The following is a 17,478-nucleotide window of genomic DNA, read 5'->3' as shown; positions in this document are numbered from 1 at the left end:
GGAAGAATTAAGCTCTCCGTTCCACGTGCTTCTTCTTCCCTTCTTTTCCACACCTGATCTGAACTCCTAGTATAGGGAGATTTCTCAATGATCCACATCTATATTCTGATCCTATTGTAAGGAAGGGAAAGGCAGTTTTTCAGGTAGTTGAGCCCAAAATTTCTATTGCTAAGTGAGACGTTTGTTAAGTAGGTTTTGCCCCATTTTACGACCTTTCCACAGTGAACCACTACAGTTGATAAGTTATTAACACGGGAATCTGACTTCCCCATTGAATTCGCTTGTCCGAAATGAGTCACTTGCCGAGTGTCTGAATTTTGATTACGTGATCGTGGGGATGTTACAATGGTCGTGAGTGTGAAAAACGGTCACGTGGCAGTTTTTTCAGTACCGTTGTAACTGAACAGTCACTAAATGAACCGTTGTAAGTCAGGGACTACCTGTACGCACAAGGGAAAGGTTTTAAGATGCATTGATTTATACGGAATTTCACTCTCGAGGGCTCCTGCGCGTTTAGGACTGCACACTTAGCTGTACAGTGAACAAATCACAGTCCTAGTTACGCTAAAAGGGGTACATGTGCATGTCTTGTATATGCATATTTAAAAAAAATATTTACACAAAAGATTCAGAATATTTCAGAGGTTATTAATAGAAGTATATACGTGTCTCTGTGTACAGTAAACTGCCTGGTGCTATCCAGCCATATCAGCGGGCACGTAAAATTATAAATAAAATAGCCACCACATTTGACGCTTGACCATAACACCCCCACCACACACACACACAAATTAATTTGCTTGGGAGTAGACAGACGCTTAAGGAAAGGGTGGCCAGGACGTCTCCAGGCCTGGCTGTCACCGCCAGAGACAATTGGGCGATTGTACCTGAACCTCGGTGGGAGGCTGGGGGGGGGGGGGCGCGAAGGGTCCGAGCCGCACGGCCTGAATGCTAATCAATCCTCTGGCGGCGGCTCAGGTCTTCCGACGGGATTCCCTGCCTCTTTCAAAGGGAGACATCCAAAGGAGACTGGCCGGCCCCATCTGCATTCTGCAGGATGCCTCCTGGCTCAAGTGGCTGCAGGGAAAGGCAGTCGGGCTCTGCATTTAAATGGGGGCATTAAGCGCCGGGCTGGGCGAAGGTTGATGCGCGCGGCGGCGGCGGCGGCCGGGGGGGGGGCAGCTGCACATCTCAGACACCGAAGGCTCCGGGGGGGCCCTTCCTCCACACCGGGAGATGGCGGAGCCCCCCCCCCACCGCCTTCCTTTTCAGTTAAAGCCGGGGGGGGGGGGGAAGGTGGTGGTCACTAAGCGCCTCGCTCCGGCATCTCTGGCGCTGGGCTGGTTAAAATCGTTTCCCCCCCCCCATTTTTTCCCTTTTTCCTTTCCGTTCCGTCCCAAGCCTGGCCGACCCGAGGCTGAAGTCGGAAGGCGCCGGAAGAGCCTCGCAAAGGGATCCTCCGGGTGCCCAGCCGGGAGCCTCCCCCTCCCCCTCCCCGCTCTCCGGGCCGCCTCGCGCGCCGGGAGCGGAGGGCCCGGCTGGCGCCCCCTGACGGCCCGGGCGGGAGCCGCCTTGGCAGCGGGCCACGTTCTCCGCCTCCCTCGCAGCTGCCGCCCGGCTGGCCCGGAACAAAGCGCCCCCGCCCGCCCGCCCGCCCGCCAGCCGCGCCTTCCCGGCCGGGCTAGACGAGCCGGGCCCGGCGCTGGGCTTCGCCGGCCTCCCCGCGGCCTTTGTGACTGGCGCGGATGCAAATGGGGGGCGCCGGGACGGGGCGCCCGGGAGGGGCTGACAATGAGCCGCCCTCCGTCCCCCGAGCCCAGCGCCCCGTCTGGGCCGCCGCCGGACAAAAGGCCGCCGCGGGGAGGGGAGAGCGGGAGGGACCCGGGGGGGGCCCGTCGGAGACTCCCGTTTAATGGGAAAGCTCGCCCCCCCCGCTTTTCCAAACCTAAGGGCCAACAACAACAACCGCAGAATGAAGGCAAAGCCTCAAAACGGGATGTAGGTAGTCCTCGACTTACGACAACGGAGCCCCAAATTTCTGTTGCTAAGTGAGACGTGCGCCCCCATTTTACGACCTTTCTTGCCACGTTTGTTAAGTGAATCGGTGCAGCTGTTAAGTGCGCGACAAGGTTGTTAAGGGAATCCGGCTTCCCCGTGGACTTTGCTCGTCAGAGGGCCGGAAAAGGGGATCCCGGGATGCCGTGACCGTCATAAATATGAACCGGTTGCCGAGCACCACGTGATCGTGGGCCCGCTGCAAAGGTCGTAACTGAAAAATGGTCATAAGTTGCCTTTGTTAGTGCCGTGATAACTCTGAACCGTCACTAAATGAACTGTTGTAAGCCGAGGACTACCTGTAACCGGCCTGGCGTGGAACGGGGGAGGGGGGAGAGAAAGAAATCCCTGTCATTTCTGGCCGTGCAATACACGACAACCCCAATTTCTGCACAGATGCTATATGACACCCCTAAACTCTGCCGAAGGCGTCACCCAGCCTGGTAACGAAACCAGGTTTGGAAACCAACCCATAAACTCAGAGAGCGACCCTCCCCTTCCCCCCCCCCATGCAAACATTCGCCACCTTCCCCAACAGAGGGCGTTGAAAAAAAGGGCCCAGGTGCAGCTTGGGTCCTGCCCTCCTGCCGCCCTCCTGACTTTGGGGACCATTTCCTGCAGGTGCCCCAGGAGGAAGGCAACCCATGTGCACCTCCTCCGAAGAGAGACAGGTAGGAAAAAGCGGCAGGGAGGAGCCTGAAAGGATGTCGGTGTAAATAAGAAACGCACGGAAACGCATTCCCATAATTTCTCAATGGAAAAAGGACTAAATTTAAGTCAAACGTCCCATTTCATGAAATGAAAAATCAGGAAAGGCAAATAGAATATTATGAACAGAGACAAACATCTAAATTTTGTGTAGTGCTCGGCTTTGTCCTTACAAGCACCAATTGAAAGCAGCATCCCCCCCCCAATAAATTTGGGCAGGTGTAAAGTTATATATGCACATCTGTGTGTCTACATGTTTGTGAAAAGCTGAGTAGGTACACAGTTGACCGAAATAACTATTTAGTAGAATTAGTTTGCTGCCAAGCAGCGCACCATGTTCCCAAGAGTAACGAGTTTCTAGCTCACGCATATACAACTTAGCACCCACCAAGACCGGCAAAAAAATCAAGGTGTCCTCTCCATGGGAGTCAAAAGATCCCCCACCCATCCCTCTTTCTTGCTCTCTCCGGTCTGGCTGGACTTCTGCCCTCAGATACAGTGGCCCTAACCAGATCACCACTACACACACAAAACAAAGACACACAGTACCACTAGAGTCCTTCCAACAGAAAGAGCAGAAAATAATAAGGGATGGAAAGGGAGCAAACTCCTGGGGTGATTGTTAGGGGAGAGGGGGGGCAAAGTAAATGGAACAGAGGTAAAGGAAGCCCGCCTGGAAGGAGGGATAATCTCTGGATTAATCAAAAGGGGTTGTTTCACCAGGCCTGCCCCTAGCAAAGGCCAATTTTCAAATTCGTTACACTGAAAACGTGGGAGGAAGAAATCGGATTCAAGAGGCTTCAAATGGCCTGTAAGTGCATCCCTTATTTAAAAGCTAGGAGAGGCGTTCTTACATTCATCCATTAACCCGATGGATGTGCACTCGGAGGGAACTGCTCTTTGCTCTGCTCCTCCAGTTCTGATTGCTGCGAGGGAAATCTGACCCTAAATTTGATTAAGGGGAAATTATCTGGGGAAGAATCCTTTCTGACTGGGTAAACATACAAGTGTTCATAGTCGGTGTGATGTGGGGTCCTTGGTGCTCTGACCTTGGTTGTTTTCTCGCAAACTTTTCATTGCTCAAAAAGTAAGGTTCTTTAGGGAGGAAAAACCAAATGCATATTTATGGCCATCACAGAAGATGACCACTCTGGATGGCATTATTCTTTCCCCCCCCCTGCCCGCCCCCCTTTCACTCTTGAGGTTAGAAAAAAGGGAAAACTGCCACTTTTGAGCAGCAGCTGTTTGGTGGTGAGGCTGGGTCCTCGGCCCACACGCCAAGTTTAAAACAGCTTCTTTCCCACTGATGTCGTGAGAGGCTATTTTGAAGCAGGAGGGTTGGGGGGCGGGGGGGCCTTTCTCATCCATTCTTTTCCACCAGTTCAACTGCCTGGGAAGGACTGACGTCTGGGGGGGGGCTTTTCTCCCTTCCGAGAAAGAAGAGCGGAGCGCCTCCTCCTCCTCCTCCTCCTCCTCCTGGTGGAGGAAGGATTTCCATGGCTGGAACATTGGTAACTCCCCCCTCCCACTCTCTGTCTCTCGTATCTTGACAGTAAAGTGTCATTGTAATTTTTAAAGCAGAATAAAAAACTAACAAGAGCTAAGATTTAAAATGAAAGAAAAAGAATGAAAGAAAAAGGAAGGAGGAAAGACAAAGGTGCAGAAATCAAAGAAAAGCATGACTGTACAAAGAAGCCACTTCCAGTTTCCTTTCACGTCAATTATAATTCTAAAATAACTTGCAGCCTTATTTACATTTTCTCTATAATCCATTATTTTTATTCTAAACCTCAAACCATATATCATAACATTATTTTTTATCTGTTTCCCACAAAAGTCCCTAAGAGGTTTCTGATTATTGTTAAATTTAGACAATGTCCTATTAATGAAATCAGTCTGGCCAGCTCATTAAGTTCCATCGTCTTCACCCTCCGTTCCTCCCTTGTGGGTAAAGTCAAATCTTTCCACTTTGTCTCCCTCCCTCCCTTCTTATCTTGCTAGAGAGGGAACCTCGTGCTGGAAGGACGGACTTTGGGTTTAGGAAGCTGCGGTAGACCTCACCCTCCATCCCCCCAAGGGCACTTCTGCACAGCCGTCAGCCCCGACCCTCTGTTGTGTTGCTGTACGAGTATTTGCACAGCTGCTTCCTGGCACTAGGTCAGATCATCAGATACGTCACAATATCATGGTGAAATTGGTATCATTTACACCACGATAGTACAGTGCATGTGGCATCAAGGAACATTTGAGTTGGAAGTGTTTTTAAAAGTCATCCAGTCGCCCTCTGATTGGCGTGCAGTATCCATCTGACCTTCTCTGGCAGACGAACATCAAGCTTCTGTTTGAAGGCCAGGGAGAACTGAGCCCTTTATGTCACCTAGTACGGCCGAGAAGTTCCTCCTGATGTCTAGCCGGAACTCTTTCCTTGGAGTTTTGACCCACCGGTCCTGCCTTTTGGGGCAAGAGAGAAGTCCATTTCTGCGAGACACCCTTCTGAAGAACTGCTGTCTCCCATCGGTCAGGTCTTCTGTAGGTTAAACATATCTAGAACTTTTAATTTGGACATTGCATCATTTGGATAGTTGTTGCCTGTTTTGATCTAATGGTGCCCAGAATTGGACACAGGAATCCAAGTGGAGTCTACCCAGGGCCGGGTGGAGGAGGCACAACTTCCCATGATATGGACTTGATTCGAGACAGCACAGACCTATAGCATAGCTGGCTGAGGAATTCTGGGAGCTGTAGTCCACAGGTTGCAGACCCCTGTTCTAAACAACATCAGAGGTGATGTGAGCTTTAAGGGAATCAATCCCACAGCAGAATTTTCCACGACAGGGAAGTTAGTCAAAGCCTGGGCTTTTCGTTAGCTGTGCAGTTTTTGGTTTTAGTAGGGCCCTTTCCTTAACCACCAACTTTGCTTGCAGAAAAAGGTGAGGAGAATTGCATTTCATCCCAGATCAATCTGATGACAGGTGTAAGAGAGGGTGGCTCTTATACGGAGCAATACACAGCCGGTTGCCTATTACTTTTTTAAATCAACCCCTCTGCTCCCCTTCGTGGCCTGAGTGGCTTCCTTTGGGTGGCAAGGATGAGGAGAGCCGGGCTAGACTGAGGTAGGGGTCTGCAACCTTGACGTAGCTGGCTGAGGAATTCTGGGAGGTCAAGTCCACAAGTCTTAAAATGGTCAAGGTGGCAGACCCCTGGTCTAAGGGAAGGAGAAAAACAAAAGGATCCAAGTAGCACCTTTTCTGACTAACACCTTTTTAAAAGCATAATGTTTTGTGAGCTTCTGCCTTTTAATAAAATTGGATAGTCAGAAAAGGTCCTACCAGACTCCTCTTGAGACAATGAGGCTTTGATAGCACAGCTGCAGTTGGCATCTTAATTTTTTTTTTTTACTCTTTTTGGAGATGCCCCTTTAAGTGGCAATTGTATTAGTTTTTCCTTTGATGGTCCGATTACAGAAAAAAAGACGATTAAGAACCAAATTAGGAAGAAAATTAAAAAGAAGACAAATCTCCACATTTTCTGTCTAGGTTTTTCTACAGGAGTAGCGATGCAGACAAAATCCATTGTTTTTCACTTCCTACTTGCAGGCCAAAATGCTCCCCTTGTTAACCTGATTTCCTTCAGAGCAGAAACAACAACTCGGTTCTGGATTGTCAGGAATTCCCCATTCTCTGGATTTTTACAAGGCTTTTAATTTATACTCCCGCCACCTTCCCCAGCCCTCACTCTCATTTCCCACAGGGAAGGGGAGAAAATGTCCACTGAAATATGCAGTGATCACTTGAGAAGCGTGTAGTGTAAGGCCCTCTACCCCACAGGCAATTGCCCCATGGAGTATAGGATCTTCATCACCGGATGTTTTCGAAAATAGACTGGACAAACATTTGACCAGGATGGCATGTAGGCTCTCCTGCCTTGAGCAGGAGTTTGGACTAGAAGATCTCTGGGATCCCTTCCAGTCCTTTGATTTTATGTTCCAGGTTCTCATCTCAACAAAGTTTGGAGTGGCCCAAGTGACGGCGGATGGGAACAAGTGAAGCTGCTGTTACAACTGGGCCTTAGACACGGATTCCTAGATTGCCAAGCAAACGTCGCTTCGTTGATGTCCAGGAGCATCTTCAAAAAGCGGAACTAACTGTGAAGGGGACTGGATTGCCTCCCTTTGGCCCAGTGGGTTAAAAGTTCAAGGAAGGAAATTCAGCTAGACCTTAGGATCTTCCTGCCAGTGGAACAAGCTGCCACTTGAAGGGATGAGTTCTCCTTTGCTACGAGTCTTCAAAGAGAGAAGGGGGGGGGGCCTCTGCCAGAGAGGTTTTCAGCCCTCCTGCTTTGAACAGAAAGGTGGAACAGAGGAATCCTAGTCATTGTCCCCAATACCAGGTTCCTCTGTACTGTACACAGATGACTGGCTCCTTGCAGGAAATTATTACAGTAACATTACTAGCAAATAAATTACACAAGGCGGGGGGGGAGGGCGTGGTCAAAACAATCAAGATGGTGGCTGAGACAAACTGGAACTTCAGTGTGACTATCTCAGTCACTATCTCGGCTTTGTGACACACCTCGGGCACCTCAACCAGCAATTAAGAACGAAGGATGCTGCGCAGGGCATTATTTTTGCCAAGCAATGCCCTCAGCACCATCTTACTTGCACCCATTCTCCTCTGTACTTTTTTTCCTCTTTTTTGTTGGCTTCCCTCCACCTGGACCATTTCCCGTGTGGCAGCTGGTATTGTCTCCTGATTGCAAATGCTGAAGCTAAACCGACACGCTGCCCTCTGCGTATTTTTACATAAATAGTCCCGAATATTAAAACAAACATAAGCAGCTGATGATCGTATCGTGGGCATGGGGTTGGTGCATGCCAAAAAATATTTATGGAAACGTATATTGTCGTCTTCATTTTTGACCATCAGTCAAAAATCCATCAGTCAATCAATCGATTAAGCAACGAGGGCCTTAAATCTGTAGGAATGGTGCTAAAAGTGATATTAAGGTTTTGCCCTATGAGTTCAAAAGAACTTAGTAAAATCAAGGAGCTCCTGTTAACTGCTGTTGCTATTTAACACATTTTATATCAAAACACAAGACGCACTGTCCTTTTTTCCCCCTTTCCCAGTCACTGACAATTTGGGGAACTGGGGCTGTCCACATACAAGATGCAAAGGTCAAGAATGCAAGCGTGACCACGTGATCAACCCCCTGCCCCCTTTTGGGTCTTCTTGACGGCCCGCCGCCCAGGCCCTACCCTCCCCCCTTATGGCACGAACGGGGCATCCATCACATGCCAACAGCATCCATCTTAATTTGGCAGATCTTCTAAGGAGGTTGACCTTGAGGACCCTGAGGGCACCGAGAAGGAAGGCCAGCATGACACACGCGACAATCCTGGTTTCTCTTGTGGCCACCCACGGATTGGGGATAACTGTCCTAAGCCAGTTAGGGGGAGAAGCCTAGCTCTGACTCCCGAGTTAGGTGCTCCAGCTCTTATTCCGGGTGCAGAGACAAAGCAAAATCCCTGCCCCCCGCAACTCTGTACTGTAATTATTTGCAGGGGGTCCATAAAGGGTGGTCAAAAAAGACAAGATCCTAATATACATCACTGGGGGGGGCGAGAGAACATTAAGAGGGGAATGGTCCTAAACATGTATCCGAGGGAGGGAAACTTGGTTTTATACTCAAAGGGAGAAAGGAAGACTGCGGCAACTTGCTTAGGTTTGGAGAAGCCACGCTGAACCTTTATTTCTGGTTCTGGGGCAGTCTTCCAAGCCCAACGCCGATATGTTTCTATAAATCGGGCGAGATTGACTCTTGCAGGCTGGGTTCCAACCTGACAGAATGCGTCACTTGCCTTAATTCCCCCCCCCCAAATTTCACAATTTGCCTGCCTGTTTTTACTAATTATCAGATCTGCACGATGGAGGAGATTGTTTGGACACCTTGCAGCTGATCTTCTCCAGTGCCAATTAAATCTGATCCTGAACTGAATATGTAGCACTGAGTGTGTAAAAGACAGCCTTCTCCTCAGGTGCTAATATATGCTGGATACAACAGAGGGGGGAGGTGCAAATTGCAAATGATCAAATCACATTCAGAATTAACATCCACCAAATGAGAGATGAACCCGGTAGCCCATCATCTGGAAAGACTAAAACCAAATAAAAAATCAGATCCATCCATCCATCCTTCCTTCTACAGTATCTAATCTCTCATTGTCTTAATGAGTTTATAAATAAATGGATAATATGTATACATATATATAAACATCATCTCAACACACAAGACTTTGGATGGGTGAACAGACCTGGCCTAGAAACCTAAGCTCATTATATAATGCCAAGCGGAGATGAGGACCATTTTATTATTAGAGGGAATAAGACCTTGCAGGAGTGACCAGGCGCCTGGGACACCATCACCTAATTTCTAATCTGAGGGCTTGGAGCTTTTCAAAGACCAGCATCGCTCTGGCTTTCCTCCCAGAGGCAGGAGAAGTAGATCTTCCTGCTTGGGAACCGATTTTTAGCAGAGATTCCACCCTGAAGGAAAGAAGGGTTAGGAAAGAAAGGGCAGCTCCTTGACGGCAGTGTTTTTCTGTCAGGTGGGTGGACTTCCAGGATGCTCCGGCCAGCTCCTAAAGTCACCAGCGTCTAGAAGCAGTAGTGAAAAGGAGGGAAAGATTCTCAGCCTGGATCAGGGTCCCATTGGTCCTGCAGAAGGCTGGCTCCAACGGCGGCTGCAAGGTCTGGCTTCCACTTGGGTCCGGAGGCCCTCAGAAAAAGACACAGGTGTAGGCTAGGTGGGAAAAGGCCCGTGAGGACCAGCGCTGAGCTTCCGTTCACAGGACGTCTGTCGGGAACGTCCAGTTTCACATGCAGTTTGTCAATGGAGGAGATTCTCAGCTGTCCAGGCCACGGTTGTCCCAAAGGTGCCTTTTGCAAGAGAGCTGACGGAGGGAGGTTCTGGGATGAGAAGCGAAACATCTTTCAAGAAAAACAAGGAAGTCTAGTTGCCTCCTGGAAAAGCACCTTCGGGGAAACAGCCCCAGTGTGGGCTTGTGGCTGCCCTTCTGACATTTTAGACCCCTTTCCCTATAGATTTCCATGCCTGGTTGCTACGCAGGGCCGAAGGAGAGAAGCATGTTTAGCATTAGCAAGAAAAATAGACCAGAACAAGCCCACCAATTACTAATGCCAGGCAGTAAGATACGCATTTTTTGTTAGCAGGAGAAAGTCAGATTAAAAAAAATCTTCTTCATATGTTGTGCCAACATGGTGATTAAACACACACATACACACAATGTTCTACATTGCCTCTTCCAACTATCTACTCAATAATTCTTTTGATGGGGCTTGTGAAAGTTTTTTCTCCCTGCAACTCTGAATTATTCAGACATGTGAAAAGAAGAGTTTGCCTAAAGCGGTGATAAATAAATATGAATCAATAAGGAAACAGCCACTTGGGATTATCCGACTGTACATCAGAAGAAACTTCAAACGTGAACGGAAGAGGGTGCAGCAGACCCAGCCACAGACCACACTAAAACCCAAAGGTAACATGTATTAAAATAATCTTTGGAATATTAAGTTTCTATGCAAATTCTGAGTTATCAAAATATTAACACCAATGCACCATCCAGGGTGTAATGTGCCATCAGGTTACCCAGAGAGGTATGGAGAGTGTGGTAACTTCCGACTGCTAAGAAACCACAGGTCTCTGCCACATATTTGCTAGGAATCGCCCTGATTGTGGTGCCATTGGGGGTGAGGGCAGGGCCATGTTTTTCAATCTCGGCCACTTTAATACGTGTGGGCTTCAACTGCCAGAAGTCCTCATCCAGCTTGCCGTATTCTCACGAATTAAAATCCGGAGAAGAGATGTTTTGGGGTCTTGAGCCTAGAGGCATGATCTCCCTACCATATCTTAGTCCTGACAATAATTACTTCTGTAGTTATTTCCAAGTTGGTGCCTGGTCTTCTTCTTCATACTCATTATTAAACACCATGCCCTGTTGGGAACAACCACATTTTTCTAATGGAACATGTAGCCATTGTCTCCATACCAAATAGCCATGTCAAAAAGCAAACAAACACACACATCCCTTAATGGGCTCCAGCAAACCAGCATGTCACACTGGACTTTCCCCCAGTGGATCTTCTTTGATGCTGGCCTTTTGGTGGCATCTTCTCTGCTCCAAAGCCACCAGGCCTGGGATAAAGAGCAGAAGTAGAATGCGGAGTGTGCTGCAGCCTGCATGTCAGCAACAGATCCGGCCAGCCACGGTTCAGGTCCAGATACCAGGAGTCACCTAATGTAAACATAGCAATATTTCTCTCCTTCACACTGATGTCAAATGGAGGGTGAGGTAATGTCAGGTCGGACGTGACGTGAGGGTCCTTGGAAACCAGGTCCAACCCAGTTACTACTTCCTGAGGTTGTGGACATAGACGGCGAGTGTTTGCGCACAGTCAGTCTGGATTTCATGGAACTAATTAAAGAGTTCAGACTTTGTTAAAACACATGGCTGAACTTTCTGTTTCAAGAGTGCAGAGCCGGCATAAACATCCAGCTTCCTTTTTCTGTCTTGCAGGGGAGTCCTTAGGGTGAGGCGAAAAAAATGGACGGTGGCCACACATCACGTACAGATAGTCCTCGACTTACAAGCAGTTGCTTAATGACCGTCCAAAGTTAGGACAGACCCTCCAAAAGCTTACAACCACAAGAACCTATGACTATAATTCCAGACTCAATTATGGTCCTAAATCAAGGACTTACGGCACCCGCTCCTCCAATTTTTCTCCCCAAGAATCAGCCTATGAGACAGGCTGAGGTGAGGGGGGGGGACCATAGTCACCCATTGAGCTCTTATGACTGGGGGGGGGGCTTGAATCTCACCAGGGTTGATCCAGCACATTGTTGGGTGTATGATCACACATGCATTACATGTATGATTAGATGCCTTTTATTTGCTTCAGAGATGCCCTGGTGGCAAAGGGAATTTAGACTAGCGGGAAAAGGGATACTTCCACACTTTCCCCTTCACTCTACCTTGTTTACTCACAACAAAAGTAACATGCATTAGAGATACTAGTGCATTCATAATTAATAGACCATTCTTCTTTGCTCATTAATATTTACTTGTTGTTAAAGCAAACAACTAACAACATCTTCAGAAAGTCTTTAAGAGCTACCCCTCGACTTTCGTCGCTTAGGACTTACTGACTTTTTTTGACCATCCGCCATCTTTAAAATTCTTTCATAAACACCTCCCATCCCAACTTTCTTCTCTGGAACGACGTGGCCCACCTCCGGGAATTTTCCTTTGCTTCTTCCCCAGCCGCAGAGCACTCGTGCCAGGACACACCGTGGAAATCAAAGGTCTCCAGCCACTGGGAGGAAACTCCAAAAGTCTTTTCCACAATGACAGAGAAGGCTTAACTCCCCTCAGGCGACATTGTTTTATGTGCCACTTTTGTCAGGTGGGAGAGGCAGAAATTGTCCAGAGAACTGCTCCTGTGTGCAGGGCCATAAAGGTGATACGAATCACACCTTGAGTCGCAACTGGAAAACTCCTGGAAGCAAATCTACCCAACATTGCAAATACTGCTGTATTTTGGATCAGTTGAAGCCTTTCAGTGCTTTTCAAGGGCAACTCTGCGTAGAAGGATAGAAGCAGTCCTCAACTCGTTAGCGACTAATGTATAAACAGAGAGCAAACTCCACTCCCTTCTAGCACAGATTATGTTATCTAGTTGGGTAGTGAAATGTCTGCAAGCTCAGAGAGCACCAAGGAGCCCGCAGTTTGACCCTGAGCTACAAATGTTCTCTACTATCGCTGTGCTTCACTCATCTGCCAGTTTGGATTCTGGAAGCTTTAACTGCATTCTCTTGCAAAGCCCTCGTCTGGCAGAGAGAAGCAATATCGTACTGCCTGTCATGGATCCTTATTTGGGTTGAACGAGGAAGTCTCCTTAATCCACCCAGGTCAGGAAGATCTTTGGCAAGATCTGGGGGAGCTCTTGCCAATTTGGAGCAGACAGAACCGGGCTAGCAGGCTTGAATGCGCACCAGTTTCACAACTTACCTGCCTCACAGGTATATGTATCTCAGTGAAATGGCATGCTGTTTGTGTTTGCACAGTCAGCATCAGCATCTCCCTGTTCTTACGGCTTCTGCATTACTGCAATTGTTGAGGGCAACAAGAACAAAAAATAGGTCACGTAGACTAGAAGACACATCAAAAGAGGGCCATGCACGAGAGCAGCAGAAGGGGAAAATAAAAGGCTTGTGCTTCTTCTCTGTATTCCTTCACCTTTCTACTGTCCTCGGTGACAAACCCCTTGGCTTTTCTGCTGAGCTCAATTAGTGCGCACCGGGAACTCATTGTGTGACCAATATAGGTATCAGTGTGTGAGCTTATTAGGAAATGGATCGGGATGATCTGACATTACAACAATGGAATCCCTTAACACTGCCTTTCACATACAAGGACCTTCGCTTGCAGATATCTATGCCTCTGGGTCTCCAAGTCGACTTGGAAGCTCCCTCAGTCGGGTGAATGAGCTGCGGTTGCTGAAAGAGCAGGAGGCTTGATCTCCTTCAATGGTCCTGTGATTTATTTGGCCATCAGGCACCCCTTTCTGTTCCACAACCCTTTTCTTAGAGCATAAATAGGCTTTTTTGTCTGCCGCCAGCATCTGATGAACCATGTGATCCTGAGGTCTGCTCTGCCGCTCATCTTCCCTCCTAATAGCTTTGATGAAAGTGTACACACATGCACAAACACGCCCACACAAACATGCAGTTCCAAGAGAGGATGACCTTATTTTCAGGATTAGAATGATGTTCTCTCTGTTCAAAAATAACACCGTTCCTTGAATACAAAATCCGCCCTCTAAAATCAAACCGAGGGGGACAAAAAAACAGGAAAGCCTACAGATTTTGTGCTTGAAGCTGAGAAAATCGGGACGACTTTAATACACATGAATTGGACAGAAACGTTTTGGCGGGGAGGAGGGGCTGGCGCTGTCTTCTTGGTTTATTTGTGGACAGAGTTTGGGGTCTCCTTGATCCAAGCTTCTTATTTAATAATTGGTACTTACTGGGGTACGAGACCCTTTCCTGCTTCTTTTGAGCGCTAAACCAATTATGATAATTTCTGGAGCCCACTGATCTTGCCAGAACAAGCATGCCTTTGTCACCTCTCAATTAAATTACTGTCACTCTCCCTGCGTGAGGCCATCGATTGCTACCATTGGTCGAAAACTGGGTTTTGACCGGCTTTGTCACACACCACTCTCATTCCAGCTACTTTGGTCACTAATTTACTTTTGGGTATTTTTCCTGCGTTGAAATCTCCTTGGACTTCAGAAGCAAGGATGGCTCACATGAAGCCCCACCTGGCTAGATGCATTTCTCCCCTCCTTTAAGTCAAGCCAGAATGCACGGAGCAACCAAAGTCCTACTCCAGGATGGTCCACAGGACATATTTAAAAGACGGTAGCCACAAAGGTATGACTGAGTCCCCATCTTTTTGTTTTGTGACAAACATAAACAGGAAATTTTTGAACTATTGTGGACATCATGTTGACTTTTTTGACCACATCACGGCCTATTTCCACTTTGGGAGAGCTTTTACCACTGAAGCCATCTAGTTTTAACCCTTTATTGGGGGACAGTTTCAGCTTTGTTGCTTATGTTTTATCAGTCTAATAACTGGATCTCTGGATTGGCAGAATATGAATATATATATATAGGTAAAGGTAAAGGTAAAGGTTCCCCTGCACATGCGTGCTAGTCGTTTCTGACTCTAGGGGCCGGTGCTCATCTCCGTTTCAAAGGCGAATAGCCAGCGCTTGTCCGAGGACAGCTCCGTGGTCATGTGGCCAGCATGACTAGACACCAAAGGCGCACGGAACGCTGTTACCTTCCCACCGTAGCGGTCCCTATTTTTCTACTTGCATTTTTACGTGCTTTCGAACTGCTAGGTGGGCAGAAGCTGGGATGAGTAACAGGCGCTCACTCTGCTACGCGGCACTCGGGATTCGACCCGCCAAACTGCCGACCTTCTGATCGACAAGCTCAGCGTCCTAACCCACTGAGCCACCGTGTCCCTATATATATATATATATATATATATATATATATATATATATATATATATATATATATATATATATATGTTTTCGTAGATTCTCGCGGGTGTCTGTATGTGTAGGTCTAGAGTCTCGGGTTTCTTCCCGCGTTCCTTTCATCTTCAGAAAGTTGTGGCGACGTTTCGACGAAATCCCATCCGTCATCATCAGGCCGCAGCAGGAGGAATACTCCGGCCTGATGATGACGGATGGGATTTCGTCGAAACGTCGCCACAACTTTCTGAAGATGAAAGGAACGCGGGAAGAAACCCGAGACTCTAGACCTACCCATATATATATATATATATATATATATATATATATATATATATATATATATATATATGTAAATTTTTTGGATTGCTAATATATATATATATATATATATATATATATATATATATATATATATATATATATATATACACAAACACACACACACATACACACACACAGTGTTTTTAAGTGCTGCTTGTAAATGCAAGTCATATTTTAAATCTATTTTCTTATAATCCTTGATAATCGTATCTTAGTTCAACGTTAGCATATCTGGGGCTATGGCTGGAGCTGTGGCAAATGTGCCTAAAGTTAGTGATACGGTCCTTGCCCTTAGCAGGGAAGGTTACAAGTGGCGTGGCTGTCCTCAGGTCTGGCAAGTGAGCGGTCACCATCTCTCACCCACTAGGACGCATTATAACTTATATAAATCCACAACTAAGACGAATCCAAGACGTTAGTAAAATTAACTGGGTTTCCATAGTAGAGAAACAGGCACATTCTTAGCCCACTAAGAGTGCAGGTGAAACTGTTGGATTATGATCTTGGCCAGATGATCCTGACCACTTGTCCTTCAAAGTAGGATCAGAATCCTCCCTATTGCCATTCACGTCTAACCACAATGACACCAACAATTCTTGGTTCTTTCATACCTATGTTGTAACATTGCAACACGTGTTCATCACTTGTCCCCTGCTGTAGAGGAGCATGCAGCTGGCCGTGAAACAGGAATTCAAAGACTGTTATATAAACATCAACTTAGCCTGGATAGAGAGGAGGAGGTGAGCAAAAGACTCAGCTTTGTCCCGCCTTGATTCTCTTTGGTACAAGAAGGTTAGTGGATTTTAGTACAAGAGGCTTGTCCGCATTCTGTGTTTGTAATGGGGTGTGAGAATCACCTCAAGGAATGGGAAGAAGAGCCACCATCAAGCTGACGGACAGAGAAATCTGAGTCCAAAATGGGTAGGAAGCATCACAGACAAGACCCTTCCCAGAAGATCAAGGGAGGGATGGGGGAAGCGCATTCACACTTGCAAGGTTCTGTTACAGGTAATCCTTGATTTACAACCTTAATGGAACCAGCCCATCACGTTTGTAAGCCATGATGGTCATAAAGCAGGTTTCACACATGACTTATCTGATTTAAGGAAACTTTTTTGCAGCAGTTGTTAAGCAAACGCCATAGGTGTTAATCAAACTAATAGATCTCTAATGGGCTGGTTACGCCAAAAATCCAAACTAAATACTTTGAACTGTCACTAAACCGCCCTGAGTCCTTCAGGAAAGGGCGGTATATAAATCTAAATAAATAAATAAATAAATAAATAAATAAATAAATAAATAAAGAACCAGTCATAAGTCAAGGACTATCTGTGCTGTAATCTTATAATAAAAGTAGTATGAGCATTCATAACTTTGGCTTCCTGACCTGCCCTACCTCAAAGGACTTGACATTATACAGTACATCAAGGCACAGTCGCACGGATTTGTAAAACTTTGTTACGTAGAAAGAAAGAGGTCACAAATACCTTAACAACATTAAATTACAGTACATATTATTTTCTCATAACTTGGGAAAAAATAAAAACAGGGAGAAATTACTGAAGCCTTAAACTCTGACACAGATTTCAATCATTGTGCTTTCATAAGTAATGTATGCCTCCCTTAGCCAGAAACCCACCACTCGTTAGCTACTATTCCAACACCATCTTTATCTTATCCTTTCAAACATTCAAATGCTTTTAATCATCTTGTTAGCGTGACTGGCTAGATACTCATCTGAGTTTTCATTTATTTCCAACAAATCTCCCGGCGTGTTGTGTGTGCATGTTGAAGCTAATGAAGCCTGTGCTTCCTAATCAGACCATTTAGACACCTACAGAAGTTCATTGTGAACGTCTAATAAAGTGAGGCATTTTTCATAAAAAGTGAAGACTTATTTTGCAGAAATTTTCTAATGAAAATTACTTTATCTTCCCCCCCCATCAGCGCAGGACAGGTTTTAGAGTAGATAATATAAATTGCTGACTAATTTTAGCAGTCATCAACAGTTTGTGTTTTCGAATAGTCAGGCGTTGTTTCTTTTGATAAAGATAAGAAAAGCTTCTTGTAAGTCTGACTCAATTTTCATCAAATAAATAGTCATTTTATAAGATGTGCAGAGTAGTCAAATTCCAGAAGAAATACCAAAGCGTGCATCCCAGTCCAAGTTACTCAAAAGTAGGGCTGAGTGACAAATTCACATTAACAGAATTTAAGTTGCTACATTTCTGAGTTTCATGTCTCTGAATACTGAAGG

This window comes from Vipera berus, assembly GCF_964194415.1.
Source record: "Vipera berus genome assembly, chromosome: 6".
Lineage (NCBI taxonomy): Eukaryota > Metazoa > Chordata > Lepidosauria > Squamata > Viperidae > Vipera > Vipera berus.
The sequence above is the reverse complement of the archived record's forward strand: the minus strand, read 5'-3'. Positions refer to the sequence as shown.